Below are 17,680 nucleotides of genomic sequence, written 5' to 3' on the forward strand. Positions count from 1 at the left end.
ATTGTATAATAAACTATACTTAAATACACTCGAGGAGGCTCTATACAAAACGGCACGCAGATTAATGCGCAATATTGTGATTTCTAATTGCGTCTACGTCATATAAAATATTACCATAATATATTTGGTATATATAATCTACGACTATATTAGGTACTTATATATTGTATTTTAATAATTCGGTTGTTGAAAAGGATTCTTTCGAATTTTCATCGATATACGGCGGAAAAATAAAACAGAAATTCGATGTCGAAAAACGAAAATCGTCAATGTGGTAAGAGCATTTACCGTCGAGTTCTCTACATATTATATTATATTGTATTCTCGCCCCCGAAGTTGTGTGTGGATACCATATTGCCAACGCTGTATAGATTAATTGCCTATACCCGAAACGCAGTCGAAAATATATTGTGACAAAGCCAATAAAATGATAAAATGGCTGTCTATTCTCGTGTGCAAGAAGTGAATATGTTTACATTTTACACACCGTAAACGCTGACAAAGAATGTCAGAAAGGCTATATACCTAACAGGTACAGCCAAAGTAAATAATGGTCACACAAAAAGGTTATTAAATTAATACGTTTTTTGCAAAACTTTTTGTTGTAGGTAAAACGATGCCAATGACACTTCTAAAATACATCGTACTGAAAAATTTTCGAATTTCAAATACTGAAGTCTGAAATACATATATTTATATACATACTTTTGTTGCAAGTGTGACGTGGTTGTTAACAACAGCTAAAATCGTGGATATAAATGTATAAGTGTAAAATATAAATAACAAATAAGTAATAAGTATTATAACATAAAATGAACATATAGGTACCATATAATAGGTAATTGGTATACAAATCGGTACTGTGTATATACCTACGTATAGGTATAATAATTATATATAGGTACCTATGATAGGAATAAAAACTGATATTTGAGTGGAGTTTTTTAGCTTATCATCACCGTCGTTATTATATTTTTACAACATAGGAATATTATATACATATATATATTATATAGGTATTGGTTATTAAGTTTATAGGGAGTATAGATATCAACTCGTAAATATGTATAATGTTATTGAATTATTATAATTATCAAATACCTATACATATAAACAATACGCAGGAGTCGGTTATCCTTATCTAGTATACTCTTTTAATAAAATATACATATATAAGTACCTGTTGAGAATATTAAAACGACGGTTTTATCTACAATATAAGGACTTCTAACTAAGAATAATATCGCCAATCATAAATATATACCTAGTATATACACTCGCGACGACGGTGATGATATTGCAGTAGGACGGCGCGTGACGGCGGGAAACCGGCAAGGACAAAGTGCGTTAAAACTTAAAATCCATATATATATTAACCAGGACGAGACCGTTTCGATTAGTTTCAAAGAGAAATGATAATTATGGACCGCTTCAGACGAGACTAAAACGATTACGTATAGTCGTCTAACCTTACCTAAACCTATAACCTTGGTAGAGTGTCGCGTGGCGTGGCAGGACGAACCGATATTCATCGCATGAATCATGATAATAGAATTATATAATACATATTATTTTGTTACATATTACAAAAAATTTAGTTTATACAGACATTTCATCCTCGGAAAATATTAAGACGGAAAATTCATTGTTACCAGCACGACATTCATTAGGTACAAAGCATTATGTCCCCTGCGGCCCTGCAGAGTGATATTTCAAATCATTATAAATCAATTCGTACCTAAATAGGTATATATTATAATATATTACAGTTAATTAATTCTTGATAAATAATATTATATAGATACCTAATTATTTTTCCAATTACTTGATTCTTTTTTTTTCCAAAAAAAAAAAAAACGTATTTTTATTAACAGTTATTTCGTCGGCGGTAGTATGAATGATCCGTTGAACACGTTTTAGCTACAGTGAATATGTATATAGCCAGCCACCGGATTCCTATGATTAGATTTTTTTTAGTAGTATAAAAAATTGTTATTTTATAAACTAATTTATTTCTTATATTTTTTCGTAATTAAACAATACGATAAATTGGGTGACAAAACGGTCTATTAATTCCTACGTGGTCACATGGACCACAGTTTTCTATCTTATAATATTAATTATAAAGGAGACTAAACGTCCGTAAACTCATCATTTTTTTATAGTAACAAAACGGAAATAACGAGTCGTTCTAAATATTATGTGACACTATATTATAGCACTTTACTTCCACTATATAGATAATGTCTTAACCTACATGCACTATTTAATATTTTGAATCTATTATCTTAACTGATTTACAAAACCATCATCTAGAGTTAATATGATCATAATTGTTTTATTTTTAAGTGCTGGTGACATAAATATAATTTTAAACAAATCACGACGTTTTTTATTAAAATAAAATCATTTGTATATACATAAAATCATGATAATTTACAATTATATAGTGACCTTAAATTTATTGTGTATAGCATTATATAGCTTCAGTCTTAATGGTTAGAAGTTTTATCACCATAAATAATAACTAAGAAAATTTATAGTAATGTATAACAAATCTATCATAAATTTGGTACAAATAACTAGATTTGTAATAAATTCACCAACCCTAGTTAAACATATATAATTATAATAAGTAGGTACATCTTAGAGTTTTACATGGATGATATACCCACTATCGTTTACCTATAACCTATATTTGTTGTCTTCGTCTTTTATACAGCTTTACAGGGTAAAAGTCAGAGTGGTTAGTGGTTCATATAATATATAATAAGCATATTTTACTATTTATGTTTGAATAAAGAACTCATCATTTTACATTTAGGTTAGTTTGTTTTAATATTGGTCTAGAGAAACCTACAATAATAGATATCAAATATCATAAACATAGAATACCTATCATTATTTTGACTTTAAAAACGTTTTCTCTTCGGTCACATTATATTTTAAATATATTCTACACACTATTATTTATTGTATTGTATTGTATTACATTATAGTTGTTATTGTCGTTATAGTATTGTATTGCACATTGACGTGATTAGGCAGTAATAAATTCCTATCATTTTTACTCATTTTAGTGTATTTCTATTTCGTAAGAAGAAAATAAAAGTTTACATATACTTTCAGTTAGTATATTATAATAAACAATCTACTGACATAATGACATTAATCATACAAAGAAAAATTTTTCCTAATGGAATTATAAAATTGATGATATCGAGTTTATTATTTGTATTATGATTAGGTATATATAGGGAGACGGATTACGCAGTTCGATAAAAAATGTCCCGATTATTTATTTAGTATGTAAATATCGATTCTCTCACTAGCTATTATTATTAGATAATTTGAATAAATAATTCAAAAACTCGTTAAAAGTAGGTCGACATCATTTTAAATGAAAACTTCTTTCCGTGGCAAGCCGTAACGCGAATAGAAAAAGAAATTGTTATCGTACTATTACTACCTACGTCCTATAATACATATTATGGTACCTACATACTATAGTTGTAGCAGACAATTGCATACTGTCTAGTGAAGCGGAGCCAATATAGCTGAATCAACAACAATAGCATTATAATACGTAGGTAGGTACGTTTTAATGTGGGTATGTTGTAAGATAATAATATTGATAACCATCAAAATTATCAATTTTCTAACTATAAACATATTTTCTACTTTCCATATAATATAAAATATGCAAAGGTTGGTGACCCGAATAATGTTGTACAAACCATCTCGCGTATCTATATACGTAAACTAACTATTTTTCTATCAATTCGATATAAATAGTACAACTAGATTATAGGAATTTTTATCAAAATAAAGCTTCAACTAATGAGTTTTAGTACCTAATTATTTTTTTAATATTAAATTTAGTACCGTCATAATTATTTTATAGTTTTTATGTTATATTAAATTTTATTAAAAATCAGCCTTATGCCGATAATATAATATACTCATTTGTACACTATCTATCTTTTCTCTATCTTAAAACCATAAAGATATAAAGAAAGTATATTATAGTTTATTCAATATACCTAATCAATACTCGCTACAGTAATTTAATGTATTGTCCATGTATTATCAACATTTGAATGCATCCTGAAACGGTATAATTATTGATTAGATGGACGTACTATATAATTACACAATTAAGATAATATTATATTTTTTCTTCGAATACTAAATGATATAATGTTTTTCATAACCTTGGTAGTTGATACAAATTCTACATAAATTAATAAATTATAATCTGACGACCAAAACCATTTTGTTTATCGACATTTAATTGATATGACTTTGAAATATTTTGAATATACTGCACGTATAGTAGCATGTAAATTCTTAATTGTTAATTATAAATGAGAAATCCGAGATACTTTATCTTTCATTGAAAATGTTTAAGTGTCCTTTATACTTATTTATGATTTATTTCTTTATTTCTGTTTCAATAACAGATTGATTAAAATAAAGCCGATCGTTCAAATTAACGATTGGACAAACGCGCGCACTTCGACAGTTTAATCGCTGTATAATTATTGTAATATATCAGACGTATTTATTGGTTTTAAGTATCTTTCAATATATTTAATTTAAAATTTATAATTTCACCAATCCTGTAACTAAGCAAGAGGTTTTTATAATGTCTTCCGATACAAGTGGATAAGCAACACATTTAATAAACCTATAAGAAGTCCTTACGCCAGGTAGTTTTAGGTATAATAGTTGTAGTTTTCACGGTACATGTGACAAGGAGTTGAAGCATTGCCCACAGTGAAGCTTAAAGATGGCAAGAGTGTTCTTAATTAGGCTGCGGCTTTTGATGCTGCTGCGGAGGATCAATCATCAATGAGCAAAGATAGGAACTCAGGTATAAAATACTAGTTTTTATAACAAATGTAGTCTTGAAACATTCAGGTCTTTTTGAAAGTATAAACTATGGTGTCGTGAATTTTGTAGTTTTATTGCAGCTGTTGGTGTAGGAGCCTTTTCGCAGAAAAGTGTCAAAATGCAAAATTCTGGAAATCTAATCATAATTGAGTGTGCTATTTTTATAGATTGTCGTTTCGGACCTCTGTTGTGCACAATTTCGACGACATCAGCGCTCGTGTAATATTACATCCATGACCAAAAATACGCTGTGACGCTGAGAATCTTATAATGAACATTACAAATTTACAGCGCTATGTAGTACTATAGTCGAGGTCAAGCGTTGGCGTGGGAAGAAAATAAACACAAACGCGGCTGTTATAATAGCACCTTTAATAGTTTTATAATATATTATAGGTTCTATAATTTTATATACCGCCTATACAGGCAAGGCACTAGAATTTTTTTCCAGGGGAGGCAGAGTGGGGCAAATATTTTTTTTACGTGGGCTAAAATTTTTCAACAAATACTGAGGTTATTTTAATGAAATATAAATATTTTCGTATCATATAACATAATATAGCTATTATCTATATAGTACATACGTTTTATATTGTATGCTCTAAGAGTCTAAACAGATAATATATACAAACTTTTGAATAGTTAAAAATGTTTTAAGAATAATGTCAAATATTTTTTTTTGTACCTTATTATGTAATAAAATGTCTAATCACAGACCTTCAACAGCTATATTCATAATGATGACATGATACACAAAAATGATAAGTTCTTTATGACTTTAATATTACATACCTTTGTGAATGAATAATTATGTTTCTTTTACTTACCTACATTTCATAATATAATAAAGTAATTGTGTTTAGTAATGAACAATTGTTTCAATCATCTTTAATGCAATGATTTGGGATACGTTTATTTGTTCTTTTCATCTAGTAATTAGTACTCAATAAAGGTAATAAAAAATAAATAAAAGATTTTTTCTTATTTTACAATTTCAAAACACATTTTATTGAAATTGTAGTAAATTTTTTCCTTATTAGACAAAATAATTTAATTTATTCCTCAATTTTTTTAGTTGTGACAAATATATTATATAAGCTAATATTGATATTTTACACAATATCGTACATATTTTTTAGTGGGGGGGCTGGCGAAGGGGGATCTGTTTTCTGGGGGGGCTAGAGCCCCACCTTGCCCGCCCTTGGCGCCGTGCCTGCGCCTATATAGTATGTATTATATATTGTATAGTTTATAATACACAGAGATAAACCTTACTTATATGAAATTGAAATGTATTTAAACGTTAATATATATAGGACTATATATAAGTAATTACTAATTATCATATATAATTATTTTTATTTAATAGTTAAAAAAAAAATTAATTTAAATTTTGTTAGGCAATTAATTTCGACTATTAAAATAATATTAAAATATTACAAGATTAAAAGTAATTTGAAAAAAAATAAATTATACAGTTTTAAAAACAAAATTAAATCAAATAGCCTGTACGGTTATATAACTTATAAAGAATAATATACCTATGATTCTATGACTATCTTTTTGAGATAAGATTATATTTTGTATATTGAATCTTGCAGAAAGGGATGCTGAAGAATTTAAAAGAAACAATACATAGGTCGTCAAGCTTAGTTGCGATTATTATATTGTAGCAGATGAACTGATTAAGATGATAGGTAATTTCGTAAATCGTGAAGTTGTTGATTGTACAAAAGGGGAAGTCGTTCAATGAAGTTTAAAGGGATGAGAGGGAAGTATATAAGGTGTGGTTAAATTGGTTACGGGAAAACGATGTTATACATTACCTCCATAGATTAAGATTGTGAAACTAGGGTTGTGGTAGGATGGTTGGGGAAACATTTCTATAGCAATTGAGATGTTTTGGAGCGTTTCCCAGTGTTTCGCAGCTTGTTTGACAGTTACATACAGCGATCCATTATTATACCTATATATGCCATTGAAATGACTCGAAATCGTTAAAATGTAAAATATATGCTACAAAATTACAATGAAGCTCATTATTTCTTTTTCCTTTTTTACATTTTGTTATAAAACCAACCTCAGTCTGCAGGTATATAATAAAAATAACTATATAAGTCTATAAACCCATAGGAAATACATAAATACATTTTTAACGATTATATAATTATTTATTGTAATAGCAGTATAATAGTCTAGTTATTAAAACGAAAACCTTTGACTATAAGTTTTTAATTATTTAAATTACGGAGAGTATATATATATTTTTATCTTAATACAGGTGCAAAAGTTTTTTTCAAGTCGTGAGACTTGAAACAAATTGTTTGTTTTTCACATAACAATAATGCTTTTATATGTTTCGTGTATTTAACTAAACATTTGTTATCCTCTTATAAATTATTTACCAGAAAAAAATTTCCAAATTCTATATAGGTATCATCGACATGTATTGCTTTTACTGTACAGACGGATGGATGTTATTAATTAATAATAATAACGCAGTTTTGTAACCAAATAACTTATTGCATGTGTTTTATTTAAAAATTTTAACTATTTTATTTTTTAAAAAATTTTAAAATATTCCAATATGTATAGCAATATATGACACATTTGTTCAAAAATAATCATTTTATATAGTATAAGTAAGTACCTATAGGTCAGTCTGGTGTATAATATTTTATCGTTCCGCGTGTAATGAAATAACGAATAGAGTTCGAATAACTACGAATATAATAAAAGTACGATTAAAAAATAAAATAAATTTTATTCACAGATGCGGCGCCGATGAAACGATTTTTTTTTTTTTTTGGAATCATTACTTCTTTGAAACTATTGCGACTGTGCAACTGTGAGACGGTTCCATAAAAGGAGCGAAAATTCCCATTACTGTGATTGTGCACTGTAAAATAATATAATATATTATTATATTGTCTGTTATAGCGATAAATGTCTTTAGGACAATATATAAAATAACACTTGAAAAAATTATGTATTATCGGTACCTATTATATTATATCGTGTTAGTACGCCACGGATACTGCCGGAGTGGTATAAGTATATGATTTGATTTTCGGGTTGTCGAAAAACGAGGTGGTAACCGCTGCTCGCGGTGGAGCCAAAACCGGTTGTGTTACAGGGCCCCCTCCCGGTGCTCGGCGGAGATCGAACGCACGTCAACTATTTTAATATTATAATATAATAATAATATTATTATTACGACTATTGTACATTGTGTCTATAATAGGTACTATGAGAGATATACTTTTACGTTCCGAAACGATGATGCTTGAACGACGAGCTGATCTCGGGACGCGCCTCGATATTAATTATTATTATAATATTATGTACGATTTATCATATACGAATATTATTTACCTGTACATCATAGGTATATTGACGAGCGCCGTTGCCAGTGCAGGTCGTTGTCTCGTCGAAGATTTCACCTGCCACCTGCGTACAAAATATATGTATAATAATAGGTACGGTCGGTGGTACGGACGGACCACCATCGCCGGGTGAACGCGCCGCCGATGATGAAAAATGGCCGTTCATATCATATATTATAATATAATGCGTATAGAACGAAGACAATGCTAATCGGAATAATCCGAAGAGTCCTGCAGCGGTGCGTTTATACTATTAAAGTTAGCTTGACCGCGCTCAAAGCGGTGCCCTAATGCTACTTTGATGTGCACCTACAACGCTATAACTCTGTGTCTATACATCTAAACATAAATCGGAATGTCCAAATCGCATGCCCTGTACCAATACAAGTTTATCTTTATTTATCATACGCACTTATGCGCACAACTTAAATTTGATTTTTGATTTTTCTATTTTGACGCCGCATGAGTATAGAAACTGATTGATTTCTAGATTGAAATATTTTTTTATTCGAGAAAACGTTTTACCGAATTGGAGAAGACGACACTGTGGAATATGCAGCTGGTATTAAATAAATAAATATAATTTGATAACATTTTACAATAGAGTATATCATTATACGTATTATACAGTAGGAAAAATAAATGCATTTTGTGCGATAATTTGAGGAAAACAATTTCTATACTAAAAATATACTCATATGCTATAAGTACAAATACATTAATTATATTTATTTTCGAAGATATAACGATTTTTACGGTTGGTATACCTACTTGTATAGGAGAAAATATGATACATTTACCTCCTCCCCCTGTAAGAATTTCAAGAGCCAAGAGCATCCCCTTGTCTCCCTCGTAATTACTTCACTGTCTATAATCTACACACGCGGTATATATATATAACTTAATTTACGTTTATATATGCTGCTTACAGAACCAATTGGTATCATATATTTTGGAAACTCATTCCGTAAGTGTTGGGGAGTATTCTTTGTTTTGTTATTCAACCCCTATAGGTCGTCGTATAGGGTGGCTCGTACATGACTATATAGTTTCGGCTCTTTAAAACCGAATGATTTTATTTTGCTTGTGCTACAAGGCTGCCATTGGTTATAGAAACAAATGTACCTATATAAAAAAAATTGGTTTAGATCAGCCGAACCGTAGTTTTTTTTATAAAAGTAAATAATATTTAATTAATCGTTTATTTTTCAAAAGTATCAACAAAAAGGCAATTATGCAGGTACATACGAGTATTATGTTAAAAATATTCAACTAATTTTAACAAAAGTTTCAGAGATTAGTTTCTTATATATATAGTTATAGACTTCAGTGAAGTTTCCCCCACGTGATCTGACAAACTCCTTACTGGAATCAGTAGTATCAACGTTTTTCAATTTTTATGCAACTAATTGCATGTCTCGCGAAAAAAAATTTCTTTAAAAATTGCAAAATTTTAGTGCCAGTTTGAAGTCTGTGAATTAGTGCACAAAGCTAGGTATAACGATGTCAATTTGCTCGTAAACTGGGGTATTTAAATAGTATATAGTTACTTATGCGATCACAAATAATATGCCATTTTTCGCCGAACAAAGTCAATTTATATAGTTTATACAGTCGCTATATATATAATAGCCTATATTAAATTATAATTTATGAGTAGGTATAATGTAGAAGAGTTAACTATTGTTTCTGGACTTATAAAAAAAAAGAAAAAAATCTTTTAACTGATCATCGTAATATTTGAAGTACGAACTTATTTAAATTTAGACTAGCCTCTTCTTCATTATAATAATTTAATTAATAAACTTATCCGACTAGGTATGAACCAAACGCGTAGTTTAATGAGTATTTCCCTGGAATTAAGATGGTCAAGACTCAAGAGTATTATCACAGTGGCTATGATAATAAGAATTTTACTGCATAGGTATAACCTAAGAAGACTCACAAAGCACCAAAAGTAAGCAATAAGCCATAAGGTATCTAGAAATAAAATTAGTAACCAACCAATATAATAAGTTATGATGATTATTATACATCATAATATAATAAATTGTATAAAATAGATGCGTATGTATATTAATTAAAAGTTTTAAGTTATTATAAGTTATAAAAATTTAACTATATGGCAGACAGTCGCTGTATAGACACCTATTTTGATTTATTCATTACGAGTGAACTGATAGTTTTAATGCACAACAATATAATTACCTAATAATAATATCGTAAATGTCTATAACTTATGTATTATCTACAGTATACATTTTGGAGTAATAACATAATTTTATATCCTATAAGGTTATACAACATGATACCTACTTCAAAAATATTAATCAATAAAAAAAAATGTTTGGCATAGAAGTAAACATGTTGTGATATACCCTTTTTATTTGATATATATATTTAATTTATGTACTCAATTAAACCTCTAAATACCGAACACCTTCGATCACTGTTTGGATAAGTAAGTATCTGTATTATTCTGTACTGTGCAGTTCATTTTTTATAAATTTAAGCTTAACGATATCTATACAGTTTTAAAGTGTCTGCTATTTAGTGGTATCTATTAGGATGAAGTTTTCCATGTATATGGTACAGCTATAGGTATATATTTTTAAACTACATGTTTATGCAGTACCTATAACATTTTCGTTTTTATACCTTTAAATATCATATACAACATAATGTTTAGCGCGTTGTGTTACTGCACCAATAACAGTCATTATGCCAGATAAATGCAATTATTATTCTTTATTCGGTTCGAGGGGCTTGGTAATTGGCGTCAGTTATGATTTATTTTGCGCGCAAGTCAAGTTGTCATTGAAGAGTGCGAGGACGGGAGATATTGTCGATGTTGCGGAAAATTCAGGAGGGGTCGCACCGTGCACTATGTAGAGTCACACTACGAATGCAGTCCCCGGGCGTCCCCGCGAGAACTGCAGTTATCACGCAGAGGGGTGTGTTTTTTAATATATTAAAACGGAATCACTCGAAATAACCCTCCTGTTATTTGCATTTCCTTACGTCGCATGCACGCCATTCTCGTTTTTTATAATTGCTGTACACAAATATTCTCCTCTATACGTATAATTTATGAAATTCGGTCGCTATATAAAGCGCATGCAAATATATATTACAATAGGTACTTATATATTGCTTAGTGCATATATGATTATTATTATACACGGTAATTATAGAGTCTATGACCATTATCTGTGGCTCACACATATATACTGCTTGAAATTGGTAGCATATAATACGGGCAGTTCCATTTATTTTTTCAGCGATTGCTTGAATAATTAATCATTTTGTACTCATAATATTATACGCGCAAATTCTGAATATAAGTAATGTATATAGAAAAACGTATAATTTGTAATAATATTGCATACCTAATGACTGTACGTTTGAATTCGGAAAACAGCACCGAATATCTCTCTCTAAATATGTATATACGGGGGTCCTAGGACCCGCCTCCCCAAGACCGTACTGTTAAAATATTGTATATTGTTGAAAACAAAATTTAAAAAAAAAAATATCGATTATTATAATTATACGTATACGAGTGTGTAGTTAAGGGTACCTAGTACCTACTATGAAGTAGGTATATAATATAAAATATACTGTGATATGATATAATTAGGTATGAATATTATGACTTAGCTCCTCCCTAACTAAATCTCTAGAACTGCTCCTGTATATATACGTATAATATCCAGAAGTAATATTGAACGTTGAAAAAAAAGGAGACGAAGAAATGAATAGTTTATCAACTTAGTTATGAACATTTTAAAATATAGAGTTTCAAAAAAGTCATAACTCACTTAAAAATAATAATATCAATAAAAGGCTACGTGGGGCCCTTGATAATAATATTATCTTTAGGCTTTAAGTTATATAATAGGTCAATACACTCTAATATTAAAATTAGCTATGTCATACGTGTGTAAGACGGAGACAACACATGCGGGTACGACGTCCTCTTAAGTAAAACTTTTGATAATGGAAAAATTTGTTCATCCTAAGCGATTCCGCTATAGAGAGATTTTACTGTAGATATCTTGTATAATTTATATTAAATACACTATATTTTAAGAATATTTTATTTTATTAATTTATTTAGGTATATATGTGTGCATCTGTATATATATAATAACATATATTATAATATAAGCTTCAGGTATCTAGTTCATAATATTAAATACACCTCTTATTTTTTTAAATTGGCATACATCGAATACGTCATCGTAAAATTGTTACCTATATAGATCGTTTAACCTCCAACCACCGTTTTCGTGGCGCATGTATCCGCCCCTGCGCAATCACTTTATATAGCCACGTTTATACGACGAATTCTGTACAAATTTAAATGGCGCGTTTGTAAATATATTACCTATAAAATACGTTTCCGAAAATTAAACTCAACAAATCAGTGTACCTACCTAAAATACACAATCATAATACATAAACAGACCTACTCATAAATATCGATCGGAGCTTTTGTTATACTCTCGAAATTCTATTAAGTCAAGAACAGTATCATTCTATAGAGTATATGATTTGCAGGATTACTATAGAATTCGTTTTCACTTTTCTGTGATAGGTACCTATATGACGTGATATTTGAAAAATAACCACAATCCTGCCTATACTTTAATAGTATATAATAAAGGTTTTGATAAAGTAATTTTTAATAAGTATAATTGTTTAAAATGATTTTTTGTTTTCGATACTATATTTATATTATAAAATTTAAATTTATTCGGTCTAAAAATCATAATTATATCCATGGTACACAATGTGTATATCCTATAAGGTATAATAATGTAAGTACAGACGACAGGTGCCATAATTACAATATAATATACTATAATATTATTTGCGATACGGTGTGTATGCGTGTGAATTAGGTATAATACATATAAAACACACACACACACATATATACTTATATATAATTTATACGCGAAAGGGTGAGCTTATTGTTTAGCGGAATGGTATAGTAGAGAGGGTTGAATGCATGTATATATATATTATATATATACGCGTTCCGCTAAAGCTCGAAGGCAAACATTCCTTGTGACGGTGGCAGTGGCGACTATCGATCCCTAGCAGTCATACAGCGCGAGGAAGCGGTGCGGGGATATGCCGCGGATGCGTACGAGGGTTATACATTATTATTAGGCGCCAGCGACGGAGGCGCGATCAATACATGCGAGCGGCCCGGAGCGTACCACCGCCGTGGCCTCGAGAACCCCTTTTTCAGCTTTAGTATAATAATATATATACTCGTACAGAAAAATACGATGTAGACAGGTAAGCAGGATAATTCGTAATTAGTAATAGTATGTATGACAATAATATTACAACGACTTTAAGACGCGTCCGTGTCGACAAGACGTATATGATAATATTATCTATGATTCTATTTCGTATTTGATGTATCATTAATATTATATACAACATGGAGATTTATGAAGGGAGCGTGTAACCCTACGAGTTCTGTTTAAATGAAAAATTAAAATATCTCCTTAAAAAATAAAATCCCGGTCACGCTCCTGTCCCGAGTGACGTCGACATTTTTTTATGGCCAAAAAACGGCGACAGTCACGCGAATATAATGAACAATGATACTCCCCTGCAGTAGTGGAGTGGCGGGCGTGTCATATGTATAGCGGACGATAGCATTATCTCAATAATGTTTCTATTATATTACTTTTATGTATTGTACATGTATACGATCGGTGCACGTCTGTCACAGCTCGGATGCCGGAAGTTGCCGACTCTGCGCTGTACGTGCGGGCACGTGCACTGCACCCGGCGCGGCGCAGGCTCAGAAGGGACGAGAAAACGAGATTACTGTACTAATAAAAACACAAAAAAAAAACTGTTTGCGCCTTCTATCGAACGGATTCCGCGTGGACGGACCCCGTCGCAGGCGTTTCGGTGCCGCGAGAGGGGGAAATCGCGATCGCACCCGAAATAGGGCTGAAAATTCCGGCGGATGCGCGCGCGGTAAATATAACATTACGCGTATATACCTATAAGCGTTATATACAGCAGGCGATCAATATATATATGCGCGGCGGTGCCAAAACGTAGTTATGTGATGTAATCTCCGTCTATACGTAGGTATACTTATTACCTGCATATTGCAGGGTGATGTGATCTACCAGGCGGTTATACGCATCGCGACGAATAACTATGTTATAATATATAATATTATTAATTTAATTTTATATAATATCATTAGGGCTCAAATTATAAATCATATGCTTTTTTTTTTTATAAGCTTATAAGAAATTATAGAAATCTAATTTTTTTACATAAATTCGTTTCACGTCATTATATGATTCCAAATAAACCGATTGCTGTAGAATTTTCATAAGTTTATTATGCTACTATAATACTAAATAGTATGATAATAGAAAAATCGAATTAATAAGAAACGTAAAAACCCAGAATGCGCCATAGGTAATGGATTATTATCGTTTTCGTTATCGGATTGTTTATTAAATATAGATTATGGCTACATATCATAGCAAGAAGTATATACCTAGTATGTCTTCAACATCGATAGGGACCATTTCAAAATTTAAGATTTAGTGTTGTAATTTGAAACCTACAGAGAAATACATATAGTAATTCATTCTTTTTTTAATTTAAATTAATTTGTCAAATTTTTTATTCATTTTTATAACTAGTTCGTGTTAATTTTTGATCATGTTTTTTTTTTAATTAAATATACTTCTTTTTTACTTTTTAGTTGCTTATTATGCTTTAAAATCCTAGTCCTATACATCATTATAATAAATTATACAATACTTAACAAGTATTATATCGTATATTATAATATGTTTATACTTTTAGTGTCAAAAATAATTATGTTGTTTCTATTACAGGTAGAAAGACTTGATATTTTTTATATAGCCATATCAGGGGGAGCCCGCCCAGTTTACCCCTTCACGGTTTATACGGTTAATTTATTTTTCACGCTGCCGTCCTAGATTTCTCGGTTTCTCAAGCCAGTCGGAACCCGCTGCTCTAAATGTCTGCCTCAACCCACTATAATGGACTGCTGTCATAGAAGCGTACAACGCGAGCTTGGTCTGTATTTTGACGGTTAGTCTTCTTCCTTCTCGATTGTCAGGATGTCCTCTACCATTTTGATGAATACCCTAAACGTTTTTTCATATTTTTAGAGTAGAAGTAGAAGTTTCTTCTCCACGTAGTTCGCAGGGAAGCTTTCAAAGACATGTAGTCTGATACGTCTACCATTTCTGGAGACTGACCAAATTATGTGCGAAGAACAGCTCTATAAGACCTTACCTGTTCGGACAGTAGAGTCCTCGGTATGTACCACGCAAAGGTAGTGCATGCGACAAAGGCGGTTCAAGTATAGTACTAGAGCAACCATGCCTGGTTAGCGCTCGTGGTAACTGAGGGGAATCTTAGGGACCGTCCTGTTCAACTATCGGATCATATCTGGATTATAGCGCATCCTTTCCGAGTGGTCTTGGTTGTGAATATCCATCTCCGATACCATTGAGTGATGCGGTCTCTTTCCGCTCAATTGTCTTAAACTTAACACGAGAGAGTAAGTCATTCCCAAACCAATCCTATCATTGATGTATTTACAATTTATTATACTATACTTACATTATAGATACAATGACTTGAAACTTCAATTCAAAATTAATAATGCTAGTGTTAAACATCAAAAACGAATAAAAAATTAAATAAATTATGTATGCATCATTGTTTTGTAAAGATTTGCGAGTCTTCACTTTTTAAGTACCTAATTATTATAACGGTGCCTGACGGTAAGCACAGCAATAAAATATCTATGTAGTATCAAGTATGTACATAATATTATATTTTAACGCAGGATTTGCAACAATGAAATCGATATAACATGTTTTTATTTAATATAATTATTCTCCATTTATTAACTATATGTTTATTATAATACATTTTGAATTTTTAGTTTAAACTTCAAAGAATATCTTTTTCGAAAATAAACTATTTTGAGAAGTGTACAGTGGTGAAAACGAATAAGAAAAATAAGCTCATTTATTTATTTATTAATTAAGATAAATAGTAAATACCCAATAAAGGTTCAAGTGCATTGCATAAGGTAATTGAAATATCACAATATATAAGTAAATATACAATATAATAAGGTATTTTAAATTCTAAACTCATTGGGATAGAAATACTAAATAATTATGAAACTAAATACTTGAGTTAAATTTTTATACATAATACATCAAGTACCTAACTGGTTTAATGATAAAATTTTGTGAATGAATATAATATAATTACTAATGAAAAAAGTCCAAACCGGCCTTATTTCCCAACTTCGACATTCTCTCGAAAGGGTTATATATCGACCATAACTAGTTCAGCGGGTTTTGATACGTTTAGCCCAGGGTTTTAATAACTACTCTATAACGTTTATCTACATTAGAGCAAATTAATAATCTACCAAAAATAAAAAAAATAATTGTACTTATATATAATAGGTTATTATTATCATTATTCATTAGACATTATATTATGAATATAAAAAATATAAACAGGTATATTGTAGTGTGTTTCTTAAGTTATTAAATTTTATGTGGTCTAAACTCATTTATAATTATATTATATGAACTTACACGTAACGTTATTTTTTTCTAAAGTGAACCCACATAAATTATCCATACACGCACGTGCATATATAATATATATATAATATATATATACTGTATAATATGAAAGTTCTTTGTGTATAGATTCTTTTTAAGATTACACTAACGCTTTTAGGATACCCATTAATCGTTAAAAAATAATGATTCTTAATTATTTTATTTCTTTATTTAAACTCTTTAACCGTTAATGTTGTATGCATTAAGTTTTCAGTAAAATATAGTTTATGTTGATAAATGGTATTAGGAAAATAATAACATTGTATAAAAAATTATACACAAGTTGAATTAGCTTTGATGGTTTTTAATAATTGTTTATTATGTGGCATATATATTTATCGTATATACTTATTAAATTGTATACAAAAAATGTGTCTACAAAATAATTCAAGTTGCAACAAATCGTCTTAACTAATTATTAAACAACTTTTATACCAATAGCACGGATAAATAAATAATTAAAAAATGTTTCATTTATATAATTACTTTTAATGTAATTTATAATAAATTATGTATTTAAATACATTTAATTATTGATAATACATAATTTACTTAATATTATGACGTGTTGTCTGTTGACAATCATCTTAAATTACCATACAAAGAATTAAACTTCTAAATCATATTTAACCTTCGTATGAGAATATAAAGAAGAATATTATATACAACCATTGTTTGATAAAATTATTCAAAATCGTTGACTTTTCCAAA

This window comes from Aphis gossypii, chromosome 2, assembly GCF_020184175.1.
Source record: "Aphis gossypii isolate Hap1 chromosome 2, ASM2018417v2, whole genome shotgun sequence".
In the NCBI taxonomy this organism is placed as follows: Eukaryota; Metazoa; Arthropoda; class Insecta; order Hemiptera; family Aphididae; genus Aphis; species Aphis gossypii.